Source organism: Molothrus aeneus, chromosome 9 (genome assembly GCF_037042795.1).
Source record: "Molothrus aeneus isolate 106 chromosome 9, BPBGC_Maene_1.0, whole genome shotgun sequence".
Lineage (NCBI taxonomy): Eukaryota > Metazoa > Chordata > Aves > Passeriformes > Icteridae > Molothrus > Molothrus aeneus.
Genome location: NC_089654.1, coordinates 26403582 through 26422941, shown reverse-complemented (window position 1 = coordinate 26422941; position 19360 = coordinate 26403582). Strand labels below are relative to the sequence as shown.

The window sequence follows — 19360 nt, the reverse complement described above, 5'->3', positions numbered from 1 at the left end:
TGTTTGCTAAAATAATCCTACGTTATTCACTGGGCACTCACCTTTCAAGGATCACCTGCTGAAGTTTAGCTTGGTAAAGTATCTGCTACAGTGCCACACAGATTTTCTAGTCTCCCTTATATGCCCCCTTTGTAATTACATCACCAAATTAATTACTTCCAAACTTAACACATATATGTTACAAAACTCACCTGATACTGTACCAGTATTACCATTACCCTAATAGCTTCAACATCTGTTTAAATACAAATACTTGTAACACATCATTTTCCAATTAACTCAGCTCTCTACTCCTGCAAACAGATGCAGCTATTCCCTGATTAAGTACTCAGAACTTTTGGTTACTTTGTGCTTCCTAAAAATAAATCCAGTCACAGAAGTACAAGCATCAAAGTTATCTTACAGACAACTCCATGCATCCTCAGACACTGAAACAGCAAATTTAAATACCAAAACACCAACCACAGAACAGCATTTGGGGCTATTGACCAGCAGAAGATGTATCTTGGAGGCTTTAACCAACCAGTCACTAGAAACTACAGTGATTTAAGTCCTTCTAGCTCCATGGCAAACCAAAGGCAAAATTTTAATAAGCTGCTCGTAAGTTAACATCTTGTATTTCGAGTATTGCCTGGAGCCAGTGTCCAAGTCTGAATGACAAGTCTGTAGCAACGTGAAGCAGCACAAACTGCAGCAGTGTAAGAGTGGTTTGCAGCAAGGGCATGTGATCCTTCCAAAGTCTTCTAGCAGAGGATTTAAGAAAAAATTAAACTATCTCCAATTCCTCAGAATGGTAAATGGCTGTTAACAACAGACTTAATGACTAAATTTAGACCCTGAGCACAGCTTTAAGCCCCAGTTATCCATACCAGAGCAGAACAATAGGGAGCAATTTTTATTTCTCCTCTTCCCACTCCCCCTGTGGGGGAGGAGGAAGAGAACAAACAGTGTGCACAGGCACGGCAGTGACCAGCACTTCTCCCACTTCCCCTAAGGGCAGATCGTGGTTGGCACCAGGGATGTGAACGGCCAAAACACCTTAAAATGGACATTAGGGAGCCCCAAAGGTACACAGGGGCATGAGATAAGCAAAGGTACAGCCTGACAAAGCAGATCACAGGAGCTTTGTGCTGAGTACATCCTGCTCCACACAGATTTAAGGACCGGTAACTATTTAAGCTTCCAGATGTCAGAGTGACCATCGAGTCACCTTGGTGTCAGGTCAGCCCCAGCTGGTGCCTCTGTGTGAGCCCAGAGTGCTCAGCTCTGAGAACAAGCACTCCTGGCAGCCATATATTCCAGGGCTGCTAGGAGAAGTCCAGGCTCTGCTGAGCAGATAACAGGAAAATCAATGGCAACCTCTGCTGGCTGGTTCTAGACACAGGTAAAACGTGTCCTCTAAAGAAATTTTAACTGAAGGGACAATGGGGTTCAGAAGCAGGGAAGTTTGACTTCTTTGGGAATATAAGCAGTCTTCCTTCACTAAAAAAACAGTCATGCTGCAAGCTGCCAGTGGCTTTATCACCTCAGCCATTCACAATAAATTGCACCATGCTAACATCACTAAGTTGTATTGTTTTATGTATATTTAGAGGAATATATATAAGTGAAATATATTTAAGTGAAAATTAATCAGAAATCAGCTAGTCCTGATGAAACTATGCAGTTACAGAGGGAATTTTACAAAATATAGCAATACCAGAATGTTGTATCAGAGACAGCATGTTAAAAGCTCTGTGAGAAAAGTCTTTTTATTTGGAGATTAGGGGCACATTTGGGCCTCTGGCACAGTTTTAAACAAAACCTGCCTCAGGATTTTTTTCCAATTTGTGTTTTAAGAAAAGGAAGTGAGGAAGAGAAAAGTTCTAGTGGAAGAATTGCCTGTCATCAAGACAGCATCCTACATGGTGCACATGTTCCCATAGCTGGTTACATCCAGCTGCTGGACCTGAGCACTCTTCTGGCCCAACAGAAGGAGCAATTCCTCATCTTCTTTATCAATTACATCAGCTACAAACAGTACAAATCACCACACAAACCAGAAGGCTCACACCATCTGATCCTGCTGAAAACAGAGGGGATGTGGCAGGAGCAGGAGCTTTGTATATGCAAAGCAAGGCAGTGAAAGCAGTGGTGATATGTGTGACCCTGAAAGGAAACCAGGTAAAGCTTCTCAGACAGAAAAAGTCCATATGGAAGGAGATTTAGAAGCTTCAAGCAGAAAACAATCTATTAGTCATTCTGTTTGAAAAGGAATAGCAATATTTGTTTGCTAAATCCTTTGTTGTAAGGAAACAAGACTGATAGAAGCAATCCCTGCAGTGCACAAAGCAGCATCTCAATCACACCACTCATTTCCAGTTTGAAGTCTTCCCTTGCTAAATTATTGGATGGTCAGCTGGATTAAATGGACAACAATAATTTCTGTAAAATCTTTCTAAAAGGCATTGATGAGAGCAAGGAGGTCCAGCTGAGTGTGGGATGAGGAACACAGTAGTTATTTATTTAGATGCAGACCTGAATGACAGTGTTGATATACATACCAGCTCACCAACCCCTATTTTTTCTGCCAACTCCCTTTTTTTTTGTTATTTTACAGTATATTTTTTTCTTTTATATACTTTCTCCTAAGCCTAAAGAATAAAGATGTTTCTTTCACTTTGTTTTATTTTTAATCTTAACTACCTCTGGCATTTACTTTTACAGGTATCTTATGGATACCCTGGTTTTGTTTTCAATGCCTCCAGAATAATTCTATTCTATAAAGCTTGCATTTGTAGTGCAGCTTAAAAGTAGCAGAGAACAAAGGAAAATCATTTGTTGCCTTAAAAATTGTGTGTGCATGTGTGCATGGATAGGGTTTTCTACATCATACTGGTGTTTGAAGTTGCTCTATGAAGTCATATTAGTGCTGTATTTAAGGCAGAAATGTGTTCTATTTGTTATTTGGAATATAAAGCCTCTTCCCCAGATCCACCCACTCCAGCTGTCTATTTAAAACCTGCCGGAGAGCTCGCGCTCACACAGAACACACGGGGACTGTGACCTCAGTGCAGGCATATGATGAGATAGAACAAGTGTCTAGATATTTATAAATAAACCCATTCTTGCTTCTCAGAACAAGCTTAGGCTTCTCAAACCCCTCATACCCTGTGGATACCATCTCACCCCATGTCTTGTTCCAAAGCAGGGGGACAAAGTTCTAAGTCAGAGCCAACGTCAAATTTAAGCCAAGTTGTGCTGGGCTCTACATTCAGCTGAGCTGTGAACATCTCCAAGGATGGAGTTTTCACACTGGGCTCCTGTTCCAATGTCTCACTCTCCCTGTGAGTCTCACCATCAGCTCAGAATTTGTCTTGCTCTGGTTTGTCCTCATCCTCCTCAAGACTAAACACCCTTGGGCCAGTGGCAAAAACCCACAAGTGTCAGCTCTGAAGGAAACAGTATATTGTAGAATATAATATGAATATATATATATATTCTACATATAGACTATATATATATTCTGAAGGAATATATATATTCTACATATAGAATATATATATTCTGAAGGAATATATATATTCTATCTATATAGAATATAATATTCCCTCAGAATATACTGAAGTAAACAGTATATTGTAGAAACTTTTAAACCATTTCTCCACCTGCTAGACTCATTTTTCAGTTTTGCTATCAGAGACAAGTTCCCTTCCTTCTCCCTCCCATCCTATGATCCTAAAGAATGCCATAAATCATTTTACAGTGCTATGCCACATGTACCTGCTGCTGCAACAAAGATCAAGAGACACCAGGGGTACACAGCTGCAGCTCTGAAATGCAGATGCTCTTGTGGAGCTCTCACCTCCTACAGGAAAAAAGGCAGCAGAGGCCTTTTCTGCATGAGGGAAAAACTGGATTTGGTGGCAGCAGCAGAGCAGGCTATGTAAGGTGGGGCAGAAGGAAGAGGCTGGTGTAATTTGGAGTCAAGGCTGGGGGCAGTTCAGGAGAATGCAGCCTGATCCTCTGCAGCACTCACAGCCCAGTCCTTTTCCAGCACTGTTTTAATGATGCAAATATTAGCCAGCATCACACAAGTGTTAGGTAATTAGGATGCTGTGATACAGAACAAGAAGAAATGGGCAAATAATTTTTTTATGTGGATCAGTAGAGAGAGATGGGCATTCACATTTGCAAGTTTATTGTGCAATCTTTTCATGCTGTTAAGCAACAATTACATCAAATGCCTCTGAAGTTTGAAACTTTCAAATGATTCCTAATATTATTCATGTATTTAATAAATATTATGCAAGTTTTTGGAGTAAATTGCTACTATATCCTTTTAAACATTACTGCCTGTGATCTCATGGATTTTATTTCATAGCGTCACAGAATGGTTTGGGTTGGAAGGAATTTAAAGATCAATTTGTTCCAACCCCCTCTACCATGGGCAGGGATGCCATTCAAAGATGCATACAAAGCAAATATTTTCCTGAATTTCTGAATTCTAGCTTCTCTCAAGATGATATTGATGGTCCTAGAACAAATGGAATCCACTTTACAAGCTCAATCCAGATGACAAATACCACTAAAGTCCTGTGCCCTGAATCAATGGAAATAAAACTCTGTGCAATAAACTATCAATCAAGAAGGGAATTTACTTCAGGGAAATGCTGTGCAGCCAATTGAATGGCGATAATTAACATTTTTCAGGAGCCAAAGAGGATTTGTTTTCAACAGCACATAAGCTACAGAAGGATGCTATTTACTGACTGACCATATATGATAAGAAGCACCAGATAAACTTAGGATGATACAAAAAGCAAAAATTTAAACATATGCCCTCTGACAGTTTCATGCATGTGCCACTTACATTAAACCACCCGCTCCTCCACTAGCAGCAGTTTAAAAAAGAAATAGAAAAGTATACTGGCAAAACAACACCAACTTACTATCCTCCACTGCTCCCATCTTTCAAGGGACAATTAAAACATTAAATCACAGGACAAAAGCAATTAAGAGAACTGTAAATGAAAAAATGCTGAAATGTAGATAATAGTCTGCACAGTGCAGGTAGCATTGCTGTTTCCTGTGGGAATAATTTTTCATATTTCAAAATATACATAAGAGATTTTAGTACTGCATTCATTCAAACCTTTTAGAGACATATTTTGACATAGTTGTACTTTTACTAATACTTTTGTCTGTGTGAAGCCAGGAATTACATTCCATAGATATTGGTATTCTAAAAGCATATTTCAAGTGGGCACCAAGAAAGTATATGTTGAAAAGGATTCCAGCTTGCCTGGCAGGAGCATAAGCTCAGTCAGTATTAGCAGTAATTCCATTTCAGCAGAGCTAGAATAAGAAACTTTAAAGCTATTAAAAAAAAAATCCCAAACATTGTGATCGCCTGCTTCAATTTTTCACACACTGCAAGCCAAACAGTTTTCTTAAACTACAGCATGACCTTTTAAAAGGCAAGCAATTTTGATTTAATGAGTTCAACTGATGCATAATTTATTACAGCCTTAATATAGGCAGCCAACTTGTAGGGCCCATGCAAAAGCAACTACTAAGAACATAAGGATTGAACCCACATACACCTGTCCTTCAAAATCAAAAGTCTGGATGTTCCACTTCAGTCTAATTCTCTCTTCTTAGTACTCTAAGTATTTTCTTCTAGCAGTTCTTAGTGAACTGCCAGCTCTTATGTGACAAACTCAGTCAGACAGCAAGGACAGATTCAAATCCCCTATCCATGGATGTGGCTGGGGTTAAACCATCACAGAACATCCTCCCAGAACATCCAGTCTAACCCAGACAGGCTGGCTGGAAACAAGTGCCTGCTCACACCAAAAATTCATGCTTTACTTGATTACAGAATTGATACATTCCACCCTAAACTGTTCCTTTAATAGACTTCTTTAAAAATAGTTCTTCCTCAAGGACACGAGAGGTGCCTCAGAAAAGCACTGAACAACCAGGATCATTTAGGGGATGAAGGCACAGCTCCAAGTGTTGGTAGGGGCAGAATCAGTCCAGAACTAATGAGCTGCTATTTGTTTTAGTGCAGGGTCTACTGGGGAGCAGGTGGTACCAACCTCAAATCCCAGTAAATCCAATTCCACTACTTCTTGAGAACAAAAAAGCTAAAAATAAAGTAAATAGTGGATTTTTAAGACTATTTTAAACTAAGTGTTACTCAGGATTACTATTCTACCACATTGTGAAGAAACAGGAAAGAGGAACATGAGAAGGATATGCCACAATAACTATTTATAACCTGAAGGGTGGCACAATTTCTTTTTATGGATTTTTAAGCTCAGCTTCATTTAGACCAAATCTTCCTCCCAGCTGGAAGTGCTGAAGAGGTATCACTTCTGTTCTCCTCCAGCATGGATCTAAACACACTTGCATCAATATCCATATATGAGAAAGGACAAGGAATAGCTTCCTGCTGAGAATGATCTACAGGGAAAGTGTTGCCAATAACATTGGAAGTACATTCCTGGGTAACTCACAGACATGGAATCCAGAAATGAGAGGTGTTAGGAAAATGCCACTGAAAGCAAGAATTACTGACTTTCCCCCCCCCAGCCCTGAGTTAAAAATTAGCTAATTAAAATTTATAAAGTCATCATACATCTGATAACTTTTTCAAGATTAATGACATCTAAATACATTCAACTTCCAATAACTAGCAAATTTTGTCTTATTAGATAATGAGGACATTTATATTTATAGCCAGAAATTGGCACATGTAAAATGTTATGTGAGCTAAGAAATCATTTATTCTAGAAGAACTACCAAACCTGATATCTCCCATCTCTTAAAAAAAAAAACCTAAAATCAAATATATACTTGAACAGAACTAAGAAGAGGTTAAATATAAAGACAACACTGATATCTACAAATCCTTTTGGAAAGGACACGACCAGGAAATGGGGAAGTCAAATCTACAGATTACATTCAAGGCCAACTTCTTTCACCAATATTAAATTCACACATAAACCTCTCCCCTCTGCTCAAGATTATGGCTTGAAGCTGGAAATAAGTATCTTTGTTCATATATTTTAAAGATATATCACATCAAAATGCCCCAAACACAGAATATTCACATGCTGAACAAAATACTCCCTCTAACTCAGTGACTTTATGGACATTCTGTATATTGAAAAAAAATATTAGAAATGATCCTCTTAACAGATAAGGTTTTCAAATAACACTAACTAAAAGAAATAAGAATGAGGAAAAGCAATTTTTTTACAAAGAAAGGTTTTAAACAAGTAAAAATTATTTGAAGAAAATGATTGGCATTCATTTTTCTGCCTAAGTTATGAAAATACTCAGTAGTCAGAAAAAATGCCATAGAAATGGAATAAGGCTAGATTATAAAAAGCTTTATTTTTCAGCTAATGTTCTAACCCAAGTGCTCACAGGGGATGAGCTTTGGCACATTTCCTTTCCCCCCAAGAAGGTGCTTTATAAAACAAAGCAAAAAAATTAAGGGAAAATGATTACATTCAAAAAGCTATATTTTATTGTTATGGCAACTGATGTGCTAAAAATAAAGAAATAAAGTTGTTATGGCAACTAGAATTTTAAAGGCAGTCAAAAGTAGAATAATCAAACATTCTGCTGGCTTAAAATGTATCATCTATGACTCAATTTACAGGAAGAGCTTCAAAGACAAACAGAGGTTGGGTTTTTTGGGGGGGATTCTGCTTTAGAGATCCCAATTAGTACAATTCCAGAGAACTCTAAGGAATGCAAGGGAGCATCTCAAGGTGAGTAGAAAATTGCACATTGCAAGTTCTCAGAGTCAGGAGGAAGAAATAACTACATTTTACCACTTCTCTGATGTGCAGTGACCTTTCCTAGCTCCACAAAATGTACCAGGGTGCCCAGAGAAGCTGTGGCTGCCCCTGGATCCCTGCAAGTGTCCCAGGCCAGGCTGGACAGGGCTTGGAGCAACCTGGGCTGGTGGAAGCTCTCCCTGCCCACCACAGCAGGGAGTGGACTGAAAATGAGATTTCAAGTCCCTTTCAACCCAAACCATTCTAGGACTCCATGATAAAGGTTACTTAATGATTTTAAATGAAGTACTGGAAAGTTAGGAAATAGCAAAATTAATCTGTCTGAAGCAGCAGAGTTCTGTCTCTGTATGTATGGAATTATAAAGGTACCTACGACTACAAGATGATCATATCTTTAAATTTCAGATATGTCCCTGATGACCATTTCAGGGCTCCTAATTATACAAGTACTTTCAATCTCAGAGAACTCTTCTCCTATCCATTATTTCTCAGACTGTCAAAACTGCTATTTCTATTTAAAATTAACAGTATTTCAAAAGCCATACTGAGACAAGCCTTAATTAATAATAAGCAAAGTATTTAACAGATACTTCAGGAAATTATGACTAGAAACAGTAACTTGTACTGGAAATATTTGCACTTAAACCATGTACATAGCATGTGCTAGGATCCCAGTGTAAGCTGGTGTTTTAACACAGCCTGTGCCTTTTATTTTGGCATCACTGCACTGAAAATTAAGGTTGCTACTAGCAGTACTCATATCTCTTTTCTGACCCACATGAAAAGTCTCTCACCACAATCCACAAGAGCTTCCAGTGAGCAGAACTAGCATGGCCAAAAACACAGCTCAAAGTCAGGCTCTTTGCTTGCACTAAATGGAGAAGAATCAGATTGATTCCTTGTTGCAGCAAAAAAAATCAGATGTACACTGGAAATTCAGATAATACACAGGGCTGCGCAACAAGGTTAACACTGAAAATTCATGTGGATTTCTGCAGTTTTGCTTCCCCAGCCCCCGTATTAATTCTTGAGGCTGGACACACAGTTAACTCATCCCCTCTCAAGCATCATGGGAAGCTACCATTTCCAGAAATGTAAAATATGTTGGTAAATATCTTACCTAATCTATGACCAAGTTAACAGCTTCTGCAAAGGAAACTCCATGTACAATATTCACTCTACATACATTTTCAGGAGTCAGGATAAATCCTAGACGTGGGAATATCAAGACTTTAAATCCAAGTTTCAGAAGCATGTCTCTGCTTGGGCTAAAGCAGCCTGGCTGCCTGTTTCCAAGGCTTGTTCCTGACTCAACCAGACACTGCAGACAGTCCTGAAAAGCCAACCAGCTACTGCTGCTCTGAGCTTTCTATGAAATTAACTTCCTCATTGTGTAATAGCCTAAACTCAATCAAGTGCATGGCTGCCTGAAATACATGGTTTTGAGTTCAAAATAAATGAGCAGACATCCAAATATTACTCCTTGACTGCCAGCTGTGTAAATCCACTGCTGGCATCCAGCATCAGTATTCTTGTTGTATCGGGGCAGCCATTCTGCTTTGAACACACACACATGCATGCATAAATGCACCACCAAAGAATACTCAGTCTAGCATTTTTGGGTGTATTTTATCCTTAATGTGTGTTAACATATTTTCAAATGTCCATTAAAGAAGAATTAGAGAGTCTTTGCAGAAAAGGAAAGGAAATCCTAGACAAGTGACAACAAAGCCTAAAAGAACTTTCTGGAATTACATTTACAAACTCATGAAAGGGGGCATAGATCCAAAAGGTAGCTCCAATTCTTCTGCCATACAGGGACCAAAAAGTGTAATTAGACTGCAATGTTACTGTAATTAACCTGCCTAAGGCTGCCTCACCCATCCATCCTGCCCAGCCCCAGTGCTTGCTCCCATCTCACCCTGACACCACACCTGAACAGTGATCCTCTCTGAGAGCAATGGGGGGAAGGAAATTTTCCAAATAAAACTCCACAATTACTGTGACTAGCCCTGCAAATGCTAGGTAAGGGTATAAAGAAGAGATGGAACATGCAGTAAAAGATACCTCTTTTGGCAAGCAGGCTGGCTGAAACTGCCATCCCCATTAATGACTATTTAGTTTTAATGCAGGCTGCATCTTGTACTACTGAGTCAAAAAAAAAAGGTTGTATTTTGAAACTGGATTACTTTGAAGACAAACCACCCATCTGAAGACAGCTTTGTCATATGCAGGATATGACTAAAATATGTGCTGCTCCATATCATCAGCATTTGGTTGTCGGTTTAAAAAGCAACTGATGAAAACCCTCAGCAAGAAAAAAAAATTCCTAGCTGCCAAAATATTTGTCTGTGTCCACAAAACCTACATAAAAGATTGTTTGCAGTCTGCTATTGCATATACTCTTTCTAACAATCTCCTTCTGGTTAGTTTACCTCAGCAGCTGTAAATTTGTTTCCTGACAGGAGATATGACTCTTTGTAAAACCACACTCATCACTGCAAAGGGGAAAAAATTCCTTAATGGATACAAACTGTAAAGAACATCTACAGGTTTCTAATCTCTTTTGAAGTGATTACTGTAAAATCTACCTTAATACCAGCTCAGGCCCTTGGAAGAATATCCTACAGAACATACAAATAACCCTGTCATTGGGGGTTTTATCATGAAGAAGTCATACATAAAGGTTCAGAATTCACTCCTATATCAAATTCCAGTTTGGATTTAGGAGATGTGTTCATCACTTCTGTACACTTCAATATTCTACACATGCAGCTCAAACCTTGCTGGGTTTGTTACTATTCCCATTGTTCTGAACTGCTGTCCACAGCTATGGTAAAACAAGCTTTATTGAAGTGCTGACCACCAGTATTGGTGTTAAAGGCATTTTAAGAGACTTTAAACACCAAATGTTTGGATTCTTGTGTTCCTCTCTAAGCATCAAATATTAACATACTGAAATCAGCAACTAATAGTCAGGAAAAGGTGGTTTGCTTTCTCCAATAAAGGTATTTAAGATTTCTAAAGCTCCAGCTCTGGAGCACTGCAGCCTCCTGAATGCCAGTTATGCAATCTTTATTTGAAAACAGAGGCTGGTTAGGAAGAAGTGGTTTGGAGAGGAAAGAGGAATACCAAGAGCAAGCTGATTGCCTCAAACACAATTATCCCTCAGCAAACCCAGCTCTGGCAGTGGACACAGACATTACTTTTTCCTTCAGGTAAGCAGTGCCCCGTGCTAACAGGGAAGATCATACCCACAGAATTCCATGAAGACAACACACCCTGCAGGGAACCTCTAAAACAATCCAGTTTTACTCAGGGATGTAGAAAACCATGGTTTAAAATGTCCCTAGTCCAGCTGCTCTTTCAGCATTAGCATCATTACTGCTACAGGGAAACAACACTGACTAACAAACCAACGTTCAAATTCAGCTGGGATATCTATTTATGTTTTATCCAGGAAGGAATAGCAGGGATTTTCAAACCAGCACTGAGGTGCCAAGTCCTAGCAGCTCTTAGCACACTCTGAGGGAACAGCGAGGCAATGACACATCCCAATTCCATCCTACTTAAAAACCACTTGTTATCTGCATCAATATTCATATATCCTAAGCTTATGACACTAGCTGGGGCAATATCAATTCTTCCAGTAATCATCATTTAAACCTATTCAGGCCACAATACTGATACTCCCTTGGTTTTAGCCCTGTTTGAAATAATGGGCAACTCTGCTGGCCCGGTTTGCAGAAAATGGATCATAAACTCACACAGAAAAACAGAACAGGCTCCAAGAGGGCACATGCAAATCTCATTTCTACTCCACTCTGCAGAATAAATGTGTCAATTGATGTGACTTTTAGGGCAGAGAGGCCATATATCACCTGAAGAGCCAGGAATTGTATTGTGGGTGTTATTTTAGTGTTCTTATATGTGGTTATGTATGGAAAAGAAACTACAGAAAAATTCTTAATGCAGCAGAATATTTTATAATTTTGTGCAGGCCATGAAAATAAAATACTACTGTGATATTTTCCACCTCAAGTATCATACAGAAACATTAAAATTTAGATTACATAAAAATAAAAACTACTAATTGATGCTCCTCCTTTATTTCCTGAAGGGACTTGTCACTAAACTGATTAATTCCTTTGAAGATGAAGACTTAGCATAAGATTTTCCCTTTTGTGCACACAAAATTGAAAGAATTTTTCCAGATGAGTGCTAAATGAATCAAAACTTAGCAAATTAAATTCACCTTAGGGACATTTTATTCCTGAGTTGGTAAGAGAAACATTAACATTTGCTGTGGAACTAGGTACCCTGGTACATTTATCATGAACTAAACCTTTTATCTGAAGTCTGAATTTAAATGAAGCTATTTAAAGAATTAAAATTGTATCAACTTCTACTCTTCAGAGACAATAATTTTTCACTGATTTCTAGTAAGTATTTTCAGTTCCTATATACTTTATTGTCCCACAGTGTTGCAGCACCACTAAAATAATTCAAAGTAGGTGACTGTAACTGTCAGCACCAACAGATCAGCTTACACCAAAAATGAAGCTTCCTATCACTCCAACCAGCAGGAGCTGATTTGTCTCTACAAACCATATTACATTATAAAAATATCAAGGCTCTACTTGCCATGAAATGAATTATCTCAGTTTAAGAGAAGAGTTGAGTAACAGTCATCCTTATCCTTTAAGAAAAGGTGGGGAGAAGTAAAACCTAAGAAACTGCCTATATATACAGAATTTCAAAGAAACAGGAAACTCAGAAAAAGCAATCAGTTCCTCCAGAATTATTTTGCCTAATGCCCAAGTGCCTCATATTCAAAAAGCAAAGTAACAGGTATCAGCTTTTTCTCTTTTCCATCAACTGAAAAAAAAAAATCACATTTTGATTATAATGATCATTGATTCTTATGTAATAGGATCTTTTACAATTGTTTAGTATACTGCTATGCCATCCTTGATATCTATTTCCTTTAAAAGTCAAGGAACACAACTCCTAATTAGTAAGGAGACAAAATAAATAGGCAAAAAAAAAATCTATTCCTTGCTATGGAGGCCTAAACTCCCCCATTTTCAATCAGGACAAACAGATGCAGCATTCTGAACACAAATATTTTCTACAAAAATACTCTAATGTTTCAGTCCATTAACCAGCCTGCTGTGGCAGCTGGTGAACAGTCATCTTTTTAATTAGACACCCTTACTGATTAATTAGTCTCAGAACACTGAGCAGTGCAACCCTGCACGATGCCACTGGGACAAAAAAAAATATTCCTCTTCCCCTCCTTAGTGCTAACTTCACATCCTTTGGTATTGCTGCAAATAACAAGCTTGATTCATTTTCTACTCACACTAAAACAGCCTTCCTGTGTAAGGAATTCTCTCAATTCCCAGCTAAACTGTTTCACACAAATTGTATTTGCTTCACACAAATAAAATAAATTAAAAAAACTAAATGAACAAAACCAAACAAACCTGACATCAAGGCACCAGTTTCAAAGTCAACTGCATTTAATCTTCTTTGGAGAGAAACAGTGATTCACTTGTGATCTCCACAGTTTTCCTTTTCCTAACTATGAAAACTGGCAATAAAAATTAAAAAGCCAAGTAAATATTAAGTGTAAACCAAAGAAGCAAATACCTTTTGTTGTTTGAACAGTTTGGATAAATTCAAAATTTAAAATATAAATACATTTCTACATTAGGTTTACATGAAAGTTGATCTTCAGTCCTTGAAACTCAGTCTGAAGAGAGATGCTCCAAGAAACAGATAATCAGAGTTAATTCAAGACATGGAAGATTGTGTTTAAGCACGTGAAACTTCAACAACAGTTTTTGCTATTTTCATCTATCCTATTTCTAACTTTTAATTTTGGACAAGACACAATTCCAGAAACCTGCAAGTTTAACTTTTGGGTTTTCTTTTGCTTTAAAAAAAAGAGGATTTGTCTTCTAGGAATAAGAAATAACAATGCTGGTCCGAACAGAACAGATAAACTACATATATTAGCTCTAAATTGATTCATTTCATCCAGCCCCAAATCCAATCCATTTGCTCCACCTTCTGCAGCAATGGAAAATACTTTGCTATAATTGCTTACCATTGCATGAGAATTATACTGCTGGAGTAGTGACACCCTTGATTAGTGCCATTTTCAAATTATTAAATTACTGAGATCTGTTATTTTCATGCCTTTCAGAGCTTGGAAGAATTCTTAGGATTTTCACTCTCATGTGGAGTGACATGAAATGTTATTGGTCCAGAGACAAAACCCCAAAAATACAGTCAGCAGAAAAAGCTGGGTTTTGGCCAAGTCTTCTGAAGCCTGACCCTTTAATTAGTTATTATCTCTAACTGTCCTGGGCACATGCTCATATTGCCAAAGGAAATTATGACAATAAACAAATAATTCTATTTTTGGTTCTCTTACAAGTCATTTGGAAGGACAGCCATTCCATCTTTCTTTAAGAACTTCAACTCAATGTCATCATCAGTTCAAAACCAGGCATTCTCATTCCTACACAAACTTACATTGTTTTGAGTAATACACTACAACCAACATCTGCTTTATCTGAGGCTTATTTTTCTGATCTTACTTAAAAACTGATAATAATAAATTTAAAAGAAGTTTTGCTTCCTTAAACCACAGCAGCTGCTGCATTTAAAATAAGTCTATATAGGCTGTTAGATGAACATACAGTTCATTTCTTAAGGGAATTCCTGTTGCAAACTGGAAGTCTTTTATGAATAAATCATACAGTTTAGAACCAGAAATGCTACCTTAAAACAGTCCACCTAAAGGTTTTCAAACTACAGAAGATGAGTGACAGCCTCCTGTTCCTGTTCTCATTTTTCTTACACTACTACACTCAGCCCTGACAGGAAACAAGTCTCACCCTAGAAATTCAGCAGTGAGAATTCCTCCAAGAATGAAACCATCTCAAACAGAGAAGCAAAACTCTGATAATAAGCAGTGTAAGAGACAATAAAAAAAAATCTGTCCCCATGCAGATGCAACAAGTATTTTAGGCTAAGTTGCCACATCACTGCTGTGAAATACAAAGCTGTGTTTGGTGTCAGGTACACACAGGCAATGTGTGTATTTGTGATTGTGATACATGTGGAGACTGACCATGGGACAGTTATAAAGATGAATTCTACTAATAACTGAGGAAAGTAAAGCATGGAAGAAGGCCTTTGAACCTATCTTTTGTTTGCAATTAACCTTAGTTGATTTAGGAACATTGGAATTAAAGCGTTAAGAATGTTGCTTTTTGCTTGTAGTTAATCCTTAAAGAGTTTTGCAATAATAACCTTTTGAAGTATAATTTTAGAATATTGTTTGTATCCTTGAAACTATAGCTTTGGAATATATATAAAGGAAACTTGCTTATCTCACACCTTAACAAAACAGAGAAAAGCAGCTTGAGAAAGGAAGATGAACTCAACTCAAGGATTTATAGTTTCGACCAAGGGAAGCTGGACATCACTGTTGTTAGATTTATAGTCTTTGCAATTAAAAGGTGGACCCACGTCTGGGGAGCTGGACTCCACCAGATGGGATTCGTCTTTCTTCTTTTGGAAACCCAACCAGCACCATCTGGGGATACTCCTTTAGGGATACATCCTGAGAAAAACTAAATCACAATAGTGTATAGAATTGTGACATAAAATTGGGACTAGAAACTGCTGATGAGTAAAAATTGGAAATAGAAATTGCTGAGAAAGTTTATGAGTACCCCTATAAATACCTGTAACCCTCGAGTATTGGTGTGCAGTTGGAGTGAAAACTTCCCCCACTGTACCCAGCGCTGTATTGCTCATACTTTACCATATAAATTAATAAATTGATTGCTGCTTGAATATTGGCCTAGTCAAGCTTCTTATTTATAACACTGCCATCATGTGACAGCAAATTCCTCCTCATGCACACAGTGACAGTGCCTGACACCTGCTCTGACAAGAACACACTGGGGCAAGGGGAGCACCATCCTTGATTCCTGCAGCAGACAATCACCACTCACTCCAATCATTAACAGGCTACACTGGGGCTTGGCAGCCACCAGTTTATCAGAGCTCTGAATACACTTATCATGGAAAAATTCATTCCAGTCTCTGGAGAGGAACCAGTGAAGATGAAATAATGCCAAGAATGCAGGAGAAAACACTCTGTCAATGAATTGACCTCAGCTCGTGCACATTTTTCTATATTCTTTAACAAACAGATCAGACATGCTTTTACAAAAGCTCTTTAAGTACAGTATTACCTCTTCATTATCACAAGCAGATTTTTCTCACTCTGATTTTATTTTCCTTACAATAATTACATAAATAAAAATACATGTTTATCCCTACTGATGTATATTTGACTTCCCCCTTCCTGTCAGGTGCCACGTGCGGCACTGTGAAGAGCCCATGGCAAGGGAAGTAAGGCAGATTTTGATTGTCATACAGAACACATTTACATATATGTCAGAAATGAAACAGCTGCCAAATCACAACTCCCACTCTCTAAAATTGTATGCAAGGCCTATTATTGTGCTCCAGTCAAAATTCCTGAGCAGCTCATGGTAATCATCAAGCTGGAACTCAGCAGGAGACCTAAGAGAGTGCTTGTCAGTACTTGTGAGAACACAAGGATTTCTTTCTCCCTTTCCTCCTGGAACTCCAAACTCACCTAGAGATTGAAAATGAATGCTCTGATCTAGGGAAGAGGGAACACAGCTCATCAGATCATTCCTGACATACTTCTGGACTAGAGGACATGGAGGCCTTTTGGAGAAAATAAGTGCAGCATTAACTTTTCTAAATGAGACATTTTATTTTGCTTTCAGTGCTGAATTGAGATTCTAAAACAAGCCCCAAATTACCCCTCTCCTACAGAACACAACTGAACCAAGCACTCCTGTAGCTGAGAAACCCTGCAGCAGGTTCCAGAGCTTTGCATACAGATGGATAAATACAGGATAAAAGCACAGGCAGATTTCTTAGGTGATGGGACTGATAGCTGGCCAATCTAACACAGCACTGCTGCACAAGACTGGAACAGAACAGCTAATGTGTCTATACCATGGTCTCTAAACTAAATTTAAATGCTGAGAGTCTGCTGTCACTCAGAGTATCACAAGGCACACATTTTTGGCCTGCCAACAACACAACTCTCACCAGTGAGCACAGTTTCACCAGAAGTTCACCAGTAACACTGTAGTAAAATCAGAGTTTTTACCAGATTTCGCTCTGTCGCCAGTAGAGGCAACCATAAATCAGGTTTTCAGTATTCATAATTCCAAGTATTGAGTTCATCTTTCAAGCTGTGACAGATTCATGGCAGAGATTTTTCTACTGGTCTCCAGTGCCCTGTTTCTCACAATTATCAATTTAACCCAGGGGTGCAGGTCAGGCTGGATGAGCAGGGAAGTGCTGGAGTGCTGGGAGAGCAGGCTCAGAGGAAGGATCTGATACCATGGGACAGAACCTCAGGGACTGCTCCAGGGACTGGCAGCAATGGGGAGCTCTTTGAGGAGAGAGAGAGGTTCTGGGGGATTGTGGGGTGTCAGTAGGCAATGGTGCAAGTACACAGATGTTTGTACCACATCCTTCTTCTGGTATTGAGCCCACTTGACTGCCAGGACTGCAAGTGCAGAGCATCACCAGCTCTCCCCACTCCCCTAGGACTGGCTCAGGAACACATATGTTCAAGGAATATACTGCTGAAATAATCAAGGCACCCACAAATACATCCAGCTTCCAGAAGAGAAACATCAAGCAGAATGACCAAAACACAAGGAGACAATGAATTTGTACAAACATATACATAAACTGAAAGAATCAAGATGAAAACAATGGATTTGATAGGAAGATTAAATAACTGTGGAAAAAATAAAGTTTGTGTTGTTGGTATATTGGCATAACAAAAATGCAGATAAAAGAAATCAGTTCTGCTTTCTCATACAGGAGAAGAAAGTGAACAGTCATTAATACCCAAATAACTCTAAAGCTTAACATTATTAAATTATTATTAGGTTATTACTGAAATACATACAACCAAGATTTTAGTAGTGTATACTACTAAAATACATATTCTACTACTATCTCTGCTTAATTCACATTACTGACACACCAAAATGAAACTGAAAAGTTCTGTTCACAGACATAAATATCAGACAATAATTCATTAAAAAAAAATCAGCTGACACTTTTTTCTGGAGCATCCCATATTAACTCTTCCCAAAGATGGGCCCTACCTTTGGTATGGCACAGGCTCTCCTGTTCATTCCTTTCAAGAGTCTTTCACTGCCAAATGATGTGATTGCCAGCAGTTTAGACAGACAAACTACAGAAGAAGTTTTGTCACTTCAGAAGGAAAATCATTCACTTTAGAAAAAAACCCTGTTTGCATAAATGCTTCCGTTCAGCAGAGGATTTCAATTTTTCATCAGTAACAGTGCAATATTTCATATTAAATACTGTATGAAATACCATCTTCCAAAATACACATCACTGCAATACCTCTGTAGTGAAAAGGCCAAGTGTTACAAGGTATTTTTAAGGCACAAGGCCTCAGCATCAAGATAAACATTGCATTTTAGAAGTTTTCCACTCCCTCCTCCACCCTGAAACAAACGTCTCTCCCACTTTTGGAAAGCAGGAACAAATAATGGAGGTGGCTTTGATGCACCATACAGATGACAGATGTCCTGTGAATGGTTTCTAAGGAAAATATAACACAGCTACAACATCAAAATGAAAAATTTACAGTAGCAAAACATTCTTCCTTCTTGATAAAGAAAAAAGTAGCCACACCAGGACAGCTCTCACGCTGGGGATGCTTCTAAACTTCACAAGCATAATTAATTATGTCAAATTAAGAGGACAAGTAGCAAAATAATATGAAAACATTAGGAAAGGAAACTCTGAGTAACAGCATCTACCCTAGAATTTCTGTGTGGACAGGTAATTCATAAGGCAGGTAACAAAGCCAGCACTTGCTCTGAGCAGCAGAGGAAATGACCTCCATCCATTTCTGCCATTAAAGTGCATCTGAGACTGCTGCACTTCCCAGAGCTGTGACAGCCCTGCAGGGGCAGAGCCTCAGAACCCAAACACTGAGATTCTCTCTGACACTGCACAGAGCTCCTCCCTCGTGCCATCACAGACCAAACAGCTCCACAGACTTCTTAGAAAGCTAATTGACTGCACTGATGGGATGGATTCCTAAAAGGATTCTCCTCTCTGCTCACCCATACAGCAGGGAGACTGGTTTCCTGCTAGGTCCAAATGTTTTTAACATTCTTTTTAAAAATAAACAACAGAAAGAAGAAATACTCAATTTTGTGCCATTTTGTTTGAGTTTTTTTAAGAATTGAAACCCTTAAAATGAAGACATACTTAAAACAAGCTTTAAAAATAACAAAGTGATGGATGTGAGTTTATTAAAAAACCCACAAGCAAACACCTGAACAAGGTGATGTTCTTATCATCATCACAGCAAGAGAACAGAAAGCTAAATGTCAAGCATTACTACAGATATAGTTCAGCAATTTCTA

At 38.4% G+C, this 19360-nt stretch overlaps 1 protein-coding gene across 1 annotated transcript in view; it reads right to left on the bottom strand.

Moving 5' to 3' along the window:
• RABGAP1L (RAB GTPase activating protein 1 like) overlaps nucleotides 1–19360 on the bottom strand; it is a 232786-nt gene that overhangs the window by 159910 nt on the left and 53516 nt on the right. The window lies entirely within an intron of this gene.